The 18,110-nt window shown below is 43.2% G+C and overlaps 1 protein-coding gene across 18 annotated transcripts in view; it reads left to right on the top strand.

Moving 5' to 3' along the window:
• Positions 1 to 18,110, top strand: part of LOC127007533 (rho GTPase-activating protein 190-like) — a 134,923-nt gene that overhangs the window by 16,660 nt on the left and 100,153 nt on the right. The window lies entirely within an intron of this gene.

Genomic DNA, 18,110 nt, shown 5'->3' on the forward strand with positions numbered 1-18,110 from the left:
GTGTGTCGAGGTGTCGGTGATGATGGTGATGATGCTAATGGGACGGTGGTGGTTAAAAACGTATAAATATAATGTATGTGGGTTTGTTTATGTTGTTGTTTTTGGCGGTGGTGGTGGTGGTGTGTTGTTGGTGGTGGTGCTGATGGTGTAACGGTGGAAGGCTTGGTTGCGTGTAGCTCAGACAGGGTCTTGGTGGGCGAACAAGGCGTGGAGGGAAACACTCGCTGCTTTAGGTGAGTATATTCTTTAACCTAAAATACAGGGGGCGTTGGAGAGAGCCGAGACAGTAGGTCTGTATCAGTCGGGCTCTCTGGAAGGAGTGAAGATAGACTTGGAAAATAATGAAATTACAACTGGTCACGTACGTCAAGGTGACCGCTGAGGTGACGAAGTGTTTGTTACACACACCAAGAACGAACGGACGATAAGCACTGACGGATGACATTCCTATATAGGTGGCGTGATCTATCTGCCTTGGGTAATTTCCACTGCTACATGCATTCCTAATCCATGGTGATATATAATAATAATAATAATAATACACTGATATAATTACAACTACTATAACAATGGTGGTGGTGGTAGTAGTAGTAATAGTAGCAGTAGTAGTAGTAGTAATGGTAGTAGTAGTAGTAATGGTAGTAGTAGTAGTAATGGTAGTAGTAGTAGTAGTAGTAGAAGCAGCAGTAGTAGTAGTAGTAGTAGTAGGTAATATTATTATTATTATTATTATTAGTAGTAGTAGTAGAAGCAGTAGTAGTTGTAGTTATGGTTGCTCTTGTTTTTCTTACATAAGTTGCAGTAATGGTGGTGATTGTGTTGATGTAATCGGTGGAGGTGGGTGGGAGGGGTGGTGATGGTGGTGATGTCATGGTGTTTATATTGTTATTGTTGTTGCTGCTAATGGTGGTGGTGACGATGATGATGATGGCGGCAGCAAAGTTGTTAGGTGTCGTGATGGTGGTGATTGTGATGTCATGTTGGTGGTGGTGGCGGTGGCGGCGGCAGTGTCATTGTATACAGCACAAGGTTCATTACTATGTTACTGGTGGCGGTTGTTGTACTGTTGATAATGCTGTTGTCGCTGATGATGGTAATGGTCGTGGTGATAATAGTGCTTTGGATGGTGTAGCAGCGGGGATCATGTTTCTTAATGGTCCCTCTAAGCGAGAAAAAAGAAAAAAAATCACCCCTCACACAAACCATTTTATAATATACATCAAGGGATTTGTAATCAGATTATGTATCATCTATTTTTTTTGGGGTTTATATCATGGCACAAATTTGGCCCGTCGCTGCTACAGGGTTAAATGAAGCGGGGGATGAAGAGTGCCGGAAACGGAGTGGAATGGAGTGGTGTTACTTTGTGTGGAGGTGGAGGTCATGTAGAGGAGGAGACTGTGGAGGTGGACGCACGTAGGGTTGAAGGCTTTGTGGAGGAAGAAGACAAGAAAGGAAAGTAGGACAAGGACGAGGGGAATGAGGAGGAGAAGGAACGAGAGAAAGAGGATGTGAAAGCAATGTGAATGAAGGGAAGATGCAGGTACTGGAGAGGGAAGGGGAGGAAGGAGGAAGAAAGGCATAACTGCAAATGGAGGAGGAGGAGGAGGAGGAGGACGAGGAGAGTAATTGAAGTAGTGTGGACAGAGAGAGAGGAAAGGAAAGTGGAAGTGGAGGAAGAGAGGATGAAGAGGAGGAGGAGGAGGAGGAGAACCGAAGAAGGGGAGGGAAATTGAGAGAGAGAGAGAGAGAGAGAGAGAGAGAGAGAGAGAGAGAGAGAGAGAGAGAGAGAGAGAGACAGACAGACAGACAGACAGACAGACAGACAGACAGACAGACAGACAGACAGACAGACAGACAGACAGACAGACAGAGAGAGAGAGAGAGAGAGAGAGAGAGCGCACTATAAACGGAGACAGGAGAGCGAAAACAGGACGATGGGAGAGGAAGCAAAGGACGATGAACAGGAAGAAGAGAAAGGATAACTAATTCAACATAGACAAGAGACGCAGACAGACAGATAGGGAGGGAAATCAGGGAAGTGGAGGAGGAGGGAGATGAAAAAGAAAAGGAGGAGAGTGGAGAATAATTGAGGCAGTGGACGGGAAGGCAGACGGACAGACACAGGAAAGTGGAGAATGAGGAAGAGGAGGAGGAGGAGGAGGAGGAGGAAGAGGAGGTCGTCACTGTAAGGGCAAACTGAGTGGAGTAGACAAGACAGAGGCGCACCCAGAGCAGATCAATAGACAGTAATACCCCACTCCTCCTCCTCCTCCTCCTCTTCCTCCTCCTCCTCCTCCTCGTCCGCCTCTTTCCCACCAGTTTCTCGTTTTGCTTTGCTTTTGCTCTGCTTTCCTCTCTCTCTCTCTCTCTCTCTCTCTCTCTCTTACGTGTTTGCCTGCTTTTGTTTGTTTTGTCGTAATGTCTTTTTGTTGTTTAGTTTTGTTCGTGTGTTTGTTTATGAATTTTGTGTGTTTACGCTTTCATTTGTTTGTTTGTTTATGTTTGCCTTTTTGTGCTTCTCTCTAGATTTGTTTGTTCTGCTTTGTTGATTGTTGTTATGCGCTCTCTCTCTCTCTCTCTCTCTCTCTCTCTCTCTCTCTCTCTCTCTCTCTCTCTCTCTCTCTCTCTCTCTCTCTCTCTCTCTCTCTCTCTCTCACACACACACACACACACTTGTTTCATTCATTCATTCATTCGTGTTTTCTTTTCGCCTGAGTGTTTATTCTTTTCGTCTTTTGTTTTTTTCTTTGCTGTTTTCCTTTAATTCTTTCTTCCTTCCTTTCCTATTGGTTTCTTTTCTTCTTCTTCTTCTTATTATTATTATTAATCCGTGGTATTCTTTGTTAGTGGCACAGCAGGCGTTGAGTGTGTGTGTGTGTGTGTGTGTGTGTGTGTGTGTGTTATTATTGTTATTCGATGGTTTGTGTGTTTGCCCTGCATCTCTTTATCTCTCCCCACCATTTTATCTTTTCCTCTCTGTTTTCATGTTTTATTTATGATTATATTTTTCCCTCTTATTGGCTGATGTTGGTGTTGCGCGTCTATATCATCACTACAACTGCTACCACTACTACTACTACTACTACTGCTGCTGCTACTGCTGCTACTACTTTTACTTGTACTACATTTACCTCTATTAATTTATTATTATTATTTAGTATTGTTTATCTATCATTATTATTATTATTTCCTACTTTTACCACCACTGCTGCTATTACTATATACTTTTACCATCACTACTACTACTACTACTACTACTACTACTACTACTACTACTACTGCTATCACCATGGCGGCGAGAAACGTGAAGCAACAACTGAAGTCATAACAAAGATACTGTGGAGGTGACGAATGCACGTGCGCGAGAAGAGAGAGAGAGAGATGGGGGGGTGGGGCAGCCTCTCTTTCTGTGTGTGTGTGTGTGTGTGTGTGTGTGAAGCAGCAGACCTACCTACCTTCCTCTCTCCCTCACTCGCTTGATAAGACAACACTGTTTTCCGTTGGCATTGCTCTCTGCTATCTTGTCATGGCGTGGCTGGGTGAAGCGTGGTGTGGTGTTGGGTGTGGCTCCGACCCCCGCACACAAACTGTTCCATTGTACTGCTGGTAAAGGGAGGAGAATGATGAGAACGAGGGCGAGGACAGAACAGACAAGAAACAACGGTGGTTATGGTGTGGTTTTGTGAGGTATGAGGTGTATCGAGCGTGGCCACAACCTCCATACATTAACTCTTCCATAGAACTGTTAGTCAATAGTAGGATAATGATGAGAAAATTATGGAACAGACAAGAAACAACGGTGGTTATGGCGTGGTTTGGTGAGGTGTGAGGTGTATCGAGCGTGGCCACAACCTCCATACATTAACCCTTCCATAGAACTGTTAGTCAGTAGTAGGATAACGATGAAAAAATTATAGAACAGACAAGAAACGATGACTGATCCGTACACAAACTCTTCCATAGTACCGCTGGTAGGGAGAATAGGATGATGAGCAATGAAAGAATGCTGAAGACAAGAAACAAAGACTATGATCCGTGCACTAACCCTTCCATAGTGCTGGTAGGGAGAATAGGTTGATGAGCAATGAAAGAGTGCTGAAGACAAGAAACAAAGACTGTGATCCGTGCAGTAACCCTTCCATAGTACTGCTGGTAGGGAGAATAGGTTGATGAGCAATGGAGTGCTGGAGACAAGAAACAAAGACTGGTCCGTGTACAAACTCTTCCATAGTACTGCTGGTAGAGAGAATAGGATGATGAGCAATGGAGTGCTGAAGACTAGAAACAAAGACTGGTCCGTGTACAAACTCTTCCATAGTACTGCTGGTAGAGAGAATAGGATGATGAGCAATGGAGTGCTGGAGACAAGAAACGAAGACTGTGATCTGTGCACTAACCCTTCCATAGTAGTGCTGTTAAAAATGATGATGAAGGCGAAGACTAGGACATAAGGAAGAAACGATGGCTGAGACCTTTGTTGTGTATACTAATGATTGTCGTTTACTTCTCATGCAGTGTTTTGTGTACAGGGACAAGGACCTAGAGACTAACATTATTATTATTATTGTTATTATTTTTATTATTATTATTATTATTATTATTATTATTATTATTATTATTATTATTATTATTATTATTATTATTATTATTATTATTATTATTATTTTTATTTTTTTAGTTATTGTTATTATTATTATTATTATTATTATTATTATTATTATTATTATTATTATTATTATTACTATTACTATTACTATTACTACTACTACTACTACTACTACTACTACTACTACTACTACTACTACAACTAGTACTATTATTATTATTATTATTATTATTATTATTGAGATCACAAAAGGATGCCAAGAGGTATTAAAAGTAAACTGATATATATATCCAAACAGAGTCCCTACGATGAAGACATGGATATGAGAATTAAAAAGATAGGTGAATTAGGAGAGTTATAAAGGGAGGGGGGACAAAGCTGAGAGCCTTGACAGAGAAATGGGATCCAACTTGCACCTCATAGACAATCCGTGAGGCCTTCGTAACCTCTAACAATCTGGGAAACGCCATCTTACTAAAGGATTCAAATCGTTTATCTGATATGGCTTGGGTTGGGTGCCTTACGGTCGGGAAGAAAAGGGAGAAAGTAATATTAGTAAATTAAAAAAAAATATTGAGAGGCCTTCTTAATCTTTTACAACCTGGGGAACGTCACATTACTAAAGGTTCCGAATCGTTTTCCTTTTATGGTTTTGGTGCTCGATCGTCAGGCAGGAAAGAGAAACACTATGTCAGTAAAGTAAAAAAACGACTGAGGGCCCTTAATCTTTTACAACAGAGGAAACGTCATCTTACACAAGACTTCAAATCCCTTACCTTATATGGCTATGGTGCTTACTCGTTAGGCAGGAAAGAGAGGAACAGTGTATTAGTAAAATGAAGAAAAGAGAGGTAAAACGATAAGACAGTTTTATACATTATTCATCGTGGGTATCACAGGACGCGTGCACACCCTTTCCTGTACTGTTCTCCTGTAATCGTTATGTTTGGTTGAGGTTGTCGTGGCGATGCTCAGGGCGACGAGAGAGAGAGAGAGAGAGAGAGAGAGAGAGAGAGAGAGAGAGAGAGAGAGAGAGATATGGTAATTCTTTAAAAGCACGAGACGAGTGTGAAGAAAGCGTATAACTCGTAGTTGACACACACACACACACACACACACACACACACACACACACACACACACACATGAAGCTTCTTAGAACGGTTGTATTCATTGATCGTGGTTCTGTCAAAGATGAGTGTGAGATGAAAACTGTAGCTATTTATTATTATTATTATTATTATTATTATTATTATTATTATTATTGGTGTCGTCATCGTCGTCGTCGTCGTTGTTGTTTTTGAGATCCATGAAAGAACAGGGAAAATGATAAACTGATAGGGACCGAAAACAAAGCCCCCTCGATGATCAGACAGGAATATGAAAAATAAAATAAGGCGTTGATCGTTAGGGTGAGTGGGAGATGGGGAGAAGAGGGAGAGAATGCATGAGTTATTTTAGCGGAAAGACCTTAAGATATGATGCTCACTCCGCTACTGCAGGGACAAAGAGGCAGGCAGGCAGGGAGGCAGGGAGAGGAAGGAAGGAACAAAGGCAGGGAACGTACAAGGCATAGCGTGTAAATCCCTGCAGAACCGTGGCAGCCAGCTCTCGCGTGACGTAGGTGAAGGAGGGAGGAAGGAAGGAAGGTCGTAGTTTAGCTTGGGAGGGAGACTTCTAACAGTTCACTTAGGAAAGAAGGAACGAGGTGTATTGGATAAACCTCAGTACTCCATTTACGTGTGGTGGTGATGTGATAATGGGAGGCTATACTGTTTACACACACTCTCTCTCTCTCTCTCTCTCTCTCTCTCTCTCTCTCTCTCTCTCTCTCTCTCTCTCTCTCTCTCTCTCTCTCTCTCACACACACACACACACCCTCTCTCTCTCTCTCTCTCTCTCTCTCTCTCTCTCTCTCTCTCTCTCTCTCTCTCTCTCTCTCTCTCTCTCTCTCTCTCTCTCTCACACACACACACACACACACACTGGGTAAGGCACAAAACATACTGCCTGAACAGGTTTATTAAAGACCGAACACCCATTCACTCACTCCCCAGCCCGCCGCAGCCGCCCACAGTCAGCCAGTCAATCAGCTACAGTTAGGCGGCCATCTTACCTCAGTCACTCACAGTCAAGTCAGCCAGTCAGCTCACTTTTGTTTACATGTATCAGTTCGTCAGCCAATCAGTCAGTCAGCCACTCCCAGACATAGGGTAACAGTAACATGAGTAATTGAGATGGTTTGAATGTAGTAATGATAATAATAGTAATAATAATTAATAGATAACATTTTCTGCTCACAGTGTTAATAATATATACATGATATGATGATTAATCGGACATATAACTGGTGTCGCATACTGAAGCCAAAAGAATGATAATGTTGATAGATGACCAAGTAATAGTAATGTATGTCAACTAGAGTAATATTGATAGTAATATAATATAAGTTTCAAAGTAATATATAAACCGTGTAACAGCCTTCCTTTCTCTTTATTTCCTCCTGACTACGACTTAAACGCTTTCAAGTGGAGGGGAACATCAAGACATCTCTCCATTCGATTTTGACCCCCTGTTGGACTCCATCTATCGATATTTTCATGCTGACTGCTCTTCTGACTTGCCTCCTTCCCTCCCGCGTCCCCGCCGCACACGACTTTCCACTCTTGCTCATCCCTGTTCTTTCTAGATCCCTTACGCAAAAGTTAACCAGCATCTTCATTATGTTATCCCATCCGCTGGTGAACTCTGGAGCAACATTCCTTTATCTGTTATTCCTCCTGCCTACGACTTGAACTTTTCAAGAAAAGAGTATCAGAACACCTCTCCACCCTATATTGACCTCTCTGGTGGCCTCTCGTTCTGTTTTCTTTCACCGGAGCAGCGTCTAGCCGGCCTTTTTGTTCCTGTTTTTGTTTCTTGCCCTTGAGCTGACTCCCTTGATGTAAAAAAATATATATATCTAACCAGCCATTTTGTTCCTGTTTTTGTTTTTTGCCGTTGAGCTGACTCCCTTGATGTAAAAAAAAATATATATAAATCTATTTGAAGGAGAAACGCTGACTTTTTTTTCCCTCCCTCTTTTTTTCATTGAACTGCCTCCTTTATTGTAAACTAAAAAAAAGACTCCATGACTGACCACAATCTCGCGCCCCTCCCTTCCTCTCCTCATTACCTTTGCATTCAGTAGATAGTCATTGTTTTTCGGTGTGTGTGTGTGTGTGTGTGTGTGTGTGTGTGTGTGTTGTCACCTTTATGCTGTAACCGCAAGACCTCCACCTCCCCCCCTCCTCCTCCTCCTCCTCCTCCCATCACCACAACACGACTCCATCACTCGTCTGTTAGAGATAGATTGATTACAAATTGAGATAGATGGACGCATTATTCTCTCTCTCTCTCTCTCTCTCTCTCTCTCTCTCTCTCAAAGGCACTCTTATCGGAGTCTTCGTGATTGAGACAGACTCCAGGAATTCCTCGCTATTTATATACATTGGTTCTTCTTCCTCTCCCTCCTCCTTCTCCTCCTCCTCCTATTCCTTCTCATATTCCTTCTCCCCCTTCCATCCTTCATTTCCCTTCATTCCTTTCTTTGTTTTGCTGATCAACAGAGTCTTTTTTCGTCTTTTTTTTCCGCTTCCTCGTCGTCTCCGTTCAAACTTTCATCCTTTTGTATGACTGTGATGGTGTTTGAAAGTCTGTGTTCGTTATTGGCGTCGGTTGCGTTGTGACTTGTCTTTTTTTACTTTCTTGTATTACTGGCATCTGGTGGATGGGTTGACGAAATTTGATGGATAGTGAAAATTATTAGTGATAATTGTGAACCGAATACAGATAGAAAAAAAATATATATAGTTGGAGAGAGTGAATCTGTGTTCTGTCTGTTTTTCTAGTGGAAATGTGGTTCAAAAGGAGACGTCAAGTAATACTAGTGAGTGTAATGAATCGTATGTCTTTAATTTAGCAAAACAACCTAAGCATCGCCTTATGCAATAGAAGAGATTGATATAGTTTACATTCTGAAGAAACCTGATGGGACAGGTTTTTCAATATCGTCACTGGAGTTGGACATTAAAAGAAAAAAATGAAGAACGATACATTAGACATGGGGAACCTTTTAAGATGAAGTAACATGTGGGTGATCCAGTTCTAACGAGTCGATAAGTTCTGCTTACTCGTACATTTTTTTTTAGTGGCGTCACTAGAGTTGAACATAAAAAGAAAATAATGAAGAACGATACATCAGACAGCGTAACCAAGCCTGAGGAACCTTTTAAAATCAACCTACGTGTGACTGATCCAGTTTTCACGCGTCAAGAAATCCTGCTTACTCGTACAGGTTTTCGATATCGCTACTAGAGTTGAACATATAAAAAAGTAAACTACCATACATTACAACGTAACTAAGCCTGTGGAAACTTTTAAAATCAAATAACGTGTGGGTGATCCATTCCTAACGAATCGATATATCCTGTTTACTCACACATGCCGAGAGGAATGTTGAAGTTCATGGTGTATGGACGAGGAAAAACTCCAAGGGCATATTAAGGTCAGCATTACGGATGGCCTCTTGACTGGAGTGTTAAGAATAATGATGAAGACCTTGACGTGGCGTGCGACAAAAAAAATATAAAAAGTTGTATAAGTAAGATTACACGACGAAAAACACAGAAGGCAGGAACATCAGCACGTTGTGAGGAACTGGAGGTAGCTACATGGAGAGAGAGAGAGAGAGAGAGAGAGAGAGAGAGAGAGAGAGAGAGAGAACAAATATAGAAGGTTACACAGTTGAAAGAGATAATGTACATGTGATTACACAACACGGTGACATTAGCGCGCTCTTGGTAACTAGAGGTAGTACATGAAGTCCCGTATTAGTGAAAGGAAGAGAAAACAAATATATGAGGTTACACTCTTGAAAGAGATAAATGTACACACGGGAAGCGCGTAACATAGCATAACATTAGCATACTGTAAATACCTTGAGGTACATGAAATTTCGCCCTGATGAGAAATGAGAGAATGAGGGGAAGATAAAATATGAGGTTACATAATTTTTAGGGATAAATGTATACACGGGAAGCGTGAAGCACAGTAACATTAGCACATAGTAATTGGAGGTTTACGAAGACCTGATTAGTATGATGAATATAAAACAAATCTGAGGTACACAACTGAAAGCGAGAAATGTATAAACAGAAATATATAACAACAGTGGCATTTTTTTCTTTTGATAACAGGTAACTGGAGCCCTGATTAAGAAAATATATATTCATGAATAGTAAAATACGTATAATCAAATAAAAAAACAAGAATTAAAACTAAAAAAGCAAAGATGAACAAGACGTCAAGAGCAGGAGAAAAGAAAATTAACCAGTGAAAGAGCAGGAAGGTATTCAAGGCGGAAGAATAGAAAGAGGAGGAGGAGGAGGAGGAGGAGTGCATAGGGAATGAGTTATGTTGCCCAGTAGCGAAGAAGAGACGGTAGATGTGCGAGATAGCCAGGAGGAGGAGGAGGAGGAGGAGGCATAATTAATGGAGGGGGCGAGGGAGCGAGGGGAGGAAGAGGGAAGGGCTAAATGAAGGGAAGGGAAGAGAGGGGAAGAAGGAGGAGAGGGGACAGGACATGACCCTCTCCCTCCCTCCGCCCCCCTTCCTCCTCCTCCGTCCGGCCTTCCTGACTCAATGAATCCACTGTGTGTGTGTGTGTGTGTGTGTGTGTTTGGAGAGTGAATTTCTGTGATATTCTCTCTCTCTCTCTCTCTCTCTCTCTCTCTCTCTCTCTCTCTCTCTCTCTCTCTCTCTCTCTCTCTCTCTCTCTCTCTCTCTTTTCCCTTCTCTTCTTCCCTCTCTTTGCTTTTCCCTCCTCCCCTCCCTCTTTCCCTCGCTCTTCTTTCCTCCCTCCTTTTCTTTCCCTTTTCCTCCTCTTCCTCTTCCCTATGCTCCCTCCTCCCTTTCTCCTCTCCCCTTCCTCCCCTCTTCTCCTCCCTATCCTCCGCCATAGTTTTTCCCCTCGCCTCGTCCCCTCTGTTCATTTCCCCTCTCATCCCTCCTCCTCCTCCTCCTCCTCCTCATCGCCCCACCTTTCCCTTTTCCCACGACACACACACACACACACACACACACACACACAGAGTCAGCCAGTATTGAATGAAGGGGAAATCAATACATGGCGGTTGTATGTTACAGCAGGGAGGAGAGAGAGAGAGAGAGAGAGAGAGAGAGAGAGAGAGAGAGAGAGAGAGATTACTAAGGGAGGTTGACAGGTGGGAAGATCGAACTACAGAAGAAGGTGAAGAAGAAAAAGGAGGAGGAGGAGGATATATATAAAGCATGAGATTCCATTATTTAAATCCCTCTGTGTTCTTTCGTGTTGTTGTTGCTGTTGTTCTCGTTATTGTTGTTGTTTTATGTATATTTTCTTTTTAACTCAGTCTCATAGGAAAGCATTATTATAGAGGAGGGAGGCTACGTCAATAGGCTTGGGATGATGATAGTGATAATACTAATAGTGGCTTAACATCATCTATATATCGATCCATAAAGGTAGTGAGGGGAAAAATAGGAGCGAAGAGAACGAGGGGAGACAGGACAGGTAACGAGAGAGAGAGAGAGAGAGAGAGAGAGAGAGAGAGAGAGAGAGAGAGAGAGAGAGAGAGAGAGAGAGAGAGAGAGTTGATTCACTTGAGGATATTGAAAAGTTACTAAAACGCATTAAGAAGAGGTAACATGAGAGAGAGAGAGAGAGAGAGAGAGAGAGAGAGAGAGAGAGAGAGAGAGAGAGAGAGAGAGAGAGAGAGAGAGTCCACATAATAGAGGTTGCTAAGGTCGAAAATATCCCTAAAAAGAAGGTGATCGAATAGGAGGGGTTGCTGTTTTGTCACGAAAGAGCGTTAACAGGTACAGCGGGGAAGGGGAAGGGGGGGAGGAGAGGGGAAAAGAGGGGAGAGAGGAGAAAAGCACAGACGATCAATATCGCCGGGTGGTTAGGTTCATACGACTACCATATACTTCTGCTACCACCGCTACTGCTACTACTACTACTACTACTACTACAGCTACAATAACAACAACAACAACGAGGACATCTACTACTACTACTACTACTACTACTATTACCACTACTACTACCACCACCACCACCACCATACTACTACTACTACTACCACCACTACTACTACTACTACTACTACGATAGGAAATTTTGGTTTTCTGAAATAGCTTACGTGGGCGAGGAAGTTGAGGAAGAGGAAGAGGAGTTAGGTATTGTGTGGGTGGCATAATAGTGTCTCTCTCTCTCTCTCTCTCTCTCTCTCTCTCTCTCTCAAAACTTCTACAGCGTGTTTTTTTCTCCTTCCACTCCCTTTCACTTTTTTTTCCCTCCCTCTTTCCTCCTGTCTCCTATTCGATTTTCTTCATCCTCCCCCTCTCTCCTAGTTTACCCTTTTTCCCCTCCCTACATCACCCTTTTCCCTCCATAATCTCCCTTTCGATTTTCTCTCCCCCCTCCATCCCCTCTTCCTCCACTTTCTCTTTCGATTTTCCTCCTCCTTTCTCCTCTTCCCTATATCACTCCCTCCTTCCTCCCCATATTCCCTAAACCGCCCTGAGACACCCTTCACTTCCTCGCCACTCTTGTTTTCCCCTCCACTCATTCCCCTACCCACAATCCCCTCTTTTACCTCCCCATTCGCCCTTCCTATACCATCTGTCCCATCCATCCACCGTCTTCCTCACCCCAACCCCCCTTTCCTCCCCTTATACCTTCCCTTCACTCCCAAAGTCACCCTCATACACCCATCATATCCGACTATTTCTGTTTCCTCCCCAAAAATCATTAGAGGACAGGGGACTAAAATTTGTACTGGGACTGACGGGAGGTAAAGACACAGACAGTATATACAATAGCCAGTCACATGAAAACGCTCTTGGTGGGAAGGTTAAAACGAGGAGAGAAAACGATTAACCCGTCCGCTGCGATTGGCACGGATTTGGCTTTCACTGTTAGCCTGGTAACATGTATTCCCAGGTCTTTCTTTGCCTCTGTGATGGATAGTGGAGTGTTTCCCATGTGGTTTTGGTGTGCTGGATATCCCCTCCCGAGGTGCAGGATTATACATTTTTCTTCATTGAATAGTATCAGCCACTTTTTGTTCCGTTCCTGTAGCTTGGTGATGTCTTCTTGTAGGAAATCTGCATTCAAGGGTTAAAGGGTACAAAGTAAGCCAAAAGATCAAGATAAAAAAAAAGACTGAAGAAGCGATAGAAAGCGTCAATGGCCTATGGAAGAAACAGAACTATTGGTCCATATTATTAAAATGTACCGCGCACTCTTTATTACCATTTCCCAAGGCCACAGAGAAGACTAACTAGGATTTCATGGGTGACTTTCCCCATTCAAGGTGCAGAAGTCAATGGCCTGAGAAAGAAACAGAAGAACTATTGATCCATATTATTAAAACGTACCGAGCACTCTTTAATACCATTTCCCAAGGCCACAGAGAAGACTAACCAGGTTTTCATGGGTAACTTTCCCCGTTCAAGGTGTAGGACTAAGTCTGTATACCAAGTCAAGTCACTCTGCTTCAAAACTGCGACCGGTACGCGTAGGAGGCGGTTTTAAATTAGTCTGCCTTTCTTCGTTTTCTCTAAATCCCTGTTTCTACATTCTCTAGTTTGTCTCCAAGCAATGTCACGCATAAACCACGCCTCTGCCGCGTCTCCTCCCACAAACCTGCGTATGACTTGACTTGTTGTATATAGACTTAGGTGCAGAAGTCATGCCAAAATATCACTGCGATCGCAAAACAGTCCATAAGAATCCCAGCAACTTCCACGAGGGGCTTTTCTAACAGGCAGACTGAGGGGCCAATACGTTTATGAATACGGGCTTGATCAGAGTCGTATTTTAAAACATTTCGTCGCCCAAGTTCACATATTTGACATGGCTTTCGTAGGAGCTGTAGGCCTTTCCAGGGGCAGTTTTATGACCCTGGTGGTAGTTAGGTCCGTCTTATAAGACACTTCGGCTTCTCGCATCATCTATTTCTAAAGGTCAAAGAGGGGGTCAGTCAGGTTCTAATGAGTGTTTCTTTAGGGTCATGGTACAGAAGAAGGGTCAAAGTACCACCAGGAGCATAAAACTACTCTTGGAAATGCCCACAGCTCCTGCGAAAGCCTTGTCAAATATGTGTTCTTGGGCAGCGAAATGTTTTATAATGCAACCCTAAGGCAGTCTCCCCTCGTCTCCCCGCCCAGTCCGCCCGTCTGGTCCTCCCGCCATGGCCACCTCCAAGTCGTTCCGTGTGAGGGCTGAGGTTAATAATAATGCGATAGTATACCTCACGTGGGTGCCTCTGTGACCTTGTGGTGAGTGGGTGGAGGAGGAGGAGGAGGAGAGAGTGGGTGTTGAGTGAGCTGGAGGAAATGGGAGGAGGGGGAAGTCTGCAAGAGTGAAGGGTGGAAGAGGAAAAGAGGAGGGGGAGAAAGAAAATGAAGAAAACAGGAGAAGAAAAGGATGTCTAAATGGGTAGGGTGGAGGGAGAGAAGAATATAGGGTTGGAAAGGAAGGAGAGGAAGAAAGATGAATAAAGGAGACAGTAAAAAAACGGTGGATATAGAAGGGAAGGAGGGATATAGAGAGGAAAGAGGGTGAGTGGGATGCAGGAAGGGGAGAGATGGATCTAGGGAGGAAAGGAAGAAAAGGTAGAAGAGGGTGGTGTATAATGTAGGGGAAGGAGGGATATCACGTTCCTGGTGGTGGTGGTGATGGTGGTGGTGATGTCCAACCTACTTCAGTCAACCCTCTCCTTCACTTTCTCTCCTCTCTTGAGTACACCGACTTCCTTCCCTCTCTTCCATCCCTCCCTCCCTCTTCCCTTCATTCCTCCCCATAGATATATCGCTTACCCCTGTTTTTCCTCTTCACCGACTCCCTTTCCTCCCTCTTCCCTTATCCCACCCTTCCTTCCTTCCCTTCCTCTACGCATATCTCTTACCTCTGTTTTCCCTTCTTCCCTTCCCCCTCCCTCCTATCTCCACTCCTAGTTTTCTCTGTCATTCCTTTACCCTTCCCTCCCTCCTATCTATATCTACGACTGCCGTTTCTCTTTCTGTGGTTTGTTATTTGTTTCACCTCTTCGTTGTTTTTCTTGTTTTTTTCCCCACTTTAAGTTCTCTTTCTATTTTTCTTCCCCTCTTTCGTTCCCTGCCTCTTGTTTCTTCCTCTTTTATTCTTTTCCTTCTGTTTCTTCCCCCTTTTCGTTTCCTTCCTCCTTTTTCCTCCCCTTTCGTTCCTCTATTCCTGTTTCTCAGCATCGACTCGGCAGAAACTCGTAACCTGACACACACACACACACACACACACACACACACACACTAAGAATGTGCATCATATTAGTGCCATTCATATCTCTCTCTCTCTCTCTCTCTCTCTCTCTCTCTCTCTCTCTCTCTCTCTCTCTCTCTTTTTCAATCGTCCTTGCTGGGTGGGTGACTTGCCTGGGGTGGGCTGGGCTGGGAGGGGGGGGAGAGGGATAGTGGTGATGTGGTGTTATGTTGCCTGGGGGGGGGGGGTAACAAAGGGGGGGCGGGGTTTTTGGCGTGCTTGTGCTCCTTACGACAAAAAAGGGCCAGCAAGTTTTATATTCGTCGCTCTATCACAACACCATAGATATTTTTTTGTTTTGTTTTGGTTTGGTTTTATGTATTTCCTAGATAGTAACTTCCTTCCATCCTTCCGTGAGGTCGCACCAACTACTACTCATAATCTTGCTTTATTTCTGCCTCTCAGTAATATGCAAATCAGGTCAGTGTCACGCCTGTTGAGGAGTGGCGTCTCATATTGAAGACGTTTTGCGATATGATAGTCTGGCCCGCATTCTCAGACGCTTTCGGCTCCCAATACAAATATTTCCAGGGACCTCAAAGGAGATTAGTCAGGTTCTCATGAGTGTTTTTATTCACGCTTATGATGCAGAAGCCTTGTCAAACTATCACTAGGCTCATAAAACTACCCTCGGAAATGCCCACAACCTTTACCAAATAAAATTGTGGGTGAGAATATGGTTCAGAATATGGGCCTCAAACCAAAAGCTAAACAAACAAGAGAGACTATCACCACCATCATACTAATACTGAGGAAAGAAACTAGAAAATAGCAGAAAATGGTCCGGCTTAGCTCCAATTGTGCCTGATACATCCGCCATGTAACAGTTCAGGGCATGGGAAGGAAGGAATTTTTATTAATACAGTATACTAGAAAGAAGGCTGTTCCAGTGAAAGGTAGACAAGTGAAGAGTCTGGTAAAGGGTTTTGTCCTGTGATGCATTCCAACATCTCATCCTTCACACATGGTTACGTGGGGAAGGTTTAGCATAAGGAAGAAATATAGTATACTTGAAAGAAGAATGTTCCAGTGAAAATGAAGACAAGTTAACATGCTATAAAAGAAAAAAAAAAGTGATATCGTCCTGTGACTTGACACATGATTACGTGATGAAGATATAGGAGTGAAGGAGGGAACACTACATACACCTCACCCTTGACACATGCTTACGTGGTGAAGGTTTGAAACTCGTAATGACAAAAGCCCCAAACTCCGTAACATAACTTGCGAGAGAGAGGAAGAGTTAGTGCAGGAGGTGTCGGAGCGGGGTAGAGATCATTAGATTAAAGAGTTTGAAGTGCCCTCCTTGAGAGAGAGAGAGAGAGAGAGAGAGAGAGAGAGAGAGAGAGAGAGAGAGATATTCATTGATAACCCACAGCCTGTGAGAAGAGCGACACACACACACACACACACACGCACACACTAGTAGGGGCATAGGTGCATATTTTGGGATGGTACACGTGTACGCAAGTATTTGTAGAAGAAATATATACTGATTAAAACCAGAGACCAAAATGCAAGAAAGGCAATGTGTGTGTGAGAGAGAGAGAGAGAGAGAGAGAGAGTGCTCTCTCTCTCTCTCTCTCTCTCTCTCTCTCTCTCTCTCTCATTGTGTTTGGTGGTTGTGGAGAGAGAGAGAGAGAGAGAGAGAGAGAGAGAGAGAGAGAGAGAGAGAGAGAGAGAGAGAGAGAGAGAGAGAGCTGCTGTATGTGTTTCCTGAGACTCCAGTGTAGCAGGTGTGTGTGTGTGTGTGTGTGTGTCAGGGTAAAACTGGAAGGCTAAATCACTTGCTTTCGTTTTTGTTTTTAATTGATTTTTGCATGTGAGTGTGTGCTCACACACTGTTTTTGCTTTTCCCAAAGGGGGAAGATAAAAATTGTAAATTCTGTAGCAGCTTTCGAAACTCTGACCCTAAAAAGATGGAAAAGTTCTGAAGCCATTTGTTATCTCTATGCAGCTCTGTGGAATAATATTACACGCATACTGTAGTTGCTGTTTTTTGGATCAGCATATTGCAGTATAATGTTATTTCATGTGATAAGATTAAGCAGAAATATATCTGATATTAATAACTATTAAGGTGTATTTAAATGCCAGGTCATGGTGGTTGTTTGGATAAAGAATAACCCATCATTACTGTGTTGTAATATATCTAATATCAAATTTGTGAGGTAATGTGCAGACTGTTAAGCCACAAGCTTCAGTTATCTTCCTTAAATTCATCATCACCATATTTATTCTTCAGTGATTCCCAATTAGCCATCCACTTGACCAAAGTAAATACAAATAGATGTAACAGTTAATGCATCGTAGAGAGATCACACTTTCAACTCAACCCTGTTTTCCTGCCCTCCCACAAAAGCAGCCATAGCAGCCTACCGGTGCCATAGGCTGGTGCGTGTGCACACACACACACACACACACACACACACACACACACACACACACACACACACACACACGCACGACGCACGACACACACACACACACACACACACACACACACACACACACACACACACACACACACACACACACACACACACACACACAGGATTCACATCATCCCTGGGTGATGTGGTCATTGTTATTTGTTGTCGTTTCATGCCCTTGCTTTGGGCCTGAGTGCAGAATGTCCAGTCAACAGGTCTGGCATGCAAGCTCTGACTTTACTCTCACTCCCCTGTTTTCTCCCAACGTCTGTTTTGAGGCCAGGAGGTCGCCCATCTCCCCTATTCTACCTCCCTCTGCTTTATTGAGTCAACAGTTTTTGCAGTGTAAAAATGATCCTCACTACCCCTTTGCAGTCTCTCTCTTCACTACGTGTCCTCACTACTATGACTACTCTGATAGTCATTACTCCTACTCTTCCATTTACATTTCTCTCGCCTCCCTTCATGCCTCTCATCTTTCTCTATTCCTTGACTTTGCTGCTGTTTGTTGATTAAATTATGCCACTGAATTACAGTTTCGGCTGCCATAGGACTCTTTGGGCTAGACTGCCACCTGGGTGTGTTAGTGCATTTTATTGATTTACACATTTGTTTTGATCTCTACACTGTTCTCAGTGATTTTTCAAAAGGTTTGAAGGCTATTAAAAGACAGACATAACAACAA

The sequence above is a fragment of the Eriocheir sinensis genome, chromosome 35 (genome assembly GCF_024679095.1).
Source record: "Eriocheir sinensis breed Jianghai 21 chromosome 35, ASM2467909v1, whole genome shotgun sequence".
NCBI classification, from domain to species: Eukaryota; Metazoa; Arthropoda; class Malacostraca; order Decapoda; family Varunidae; genus Eriocheir; species Eriocheir sinensis.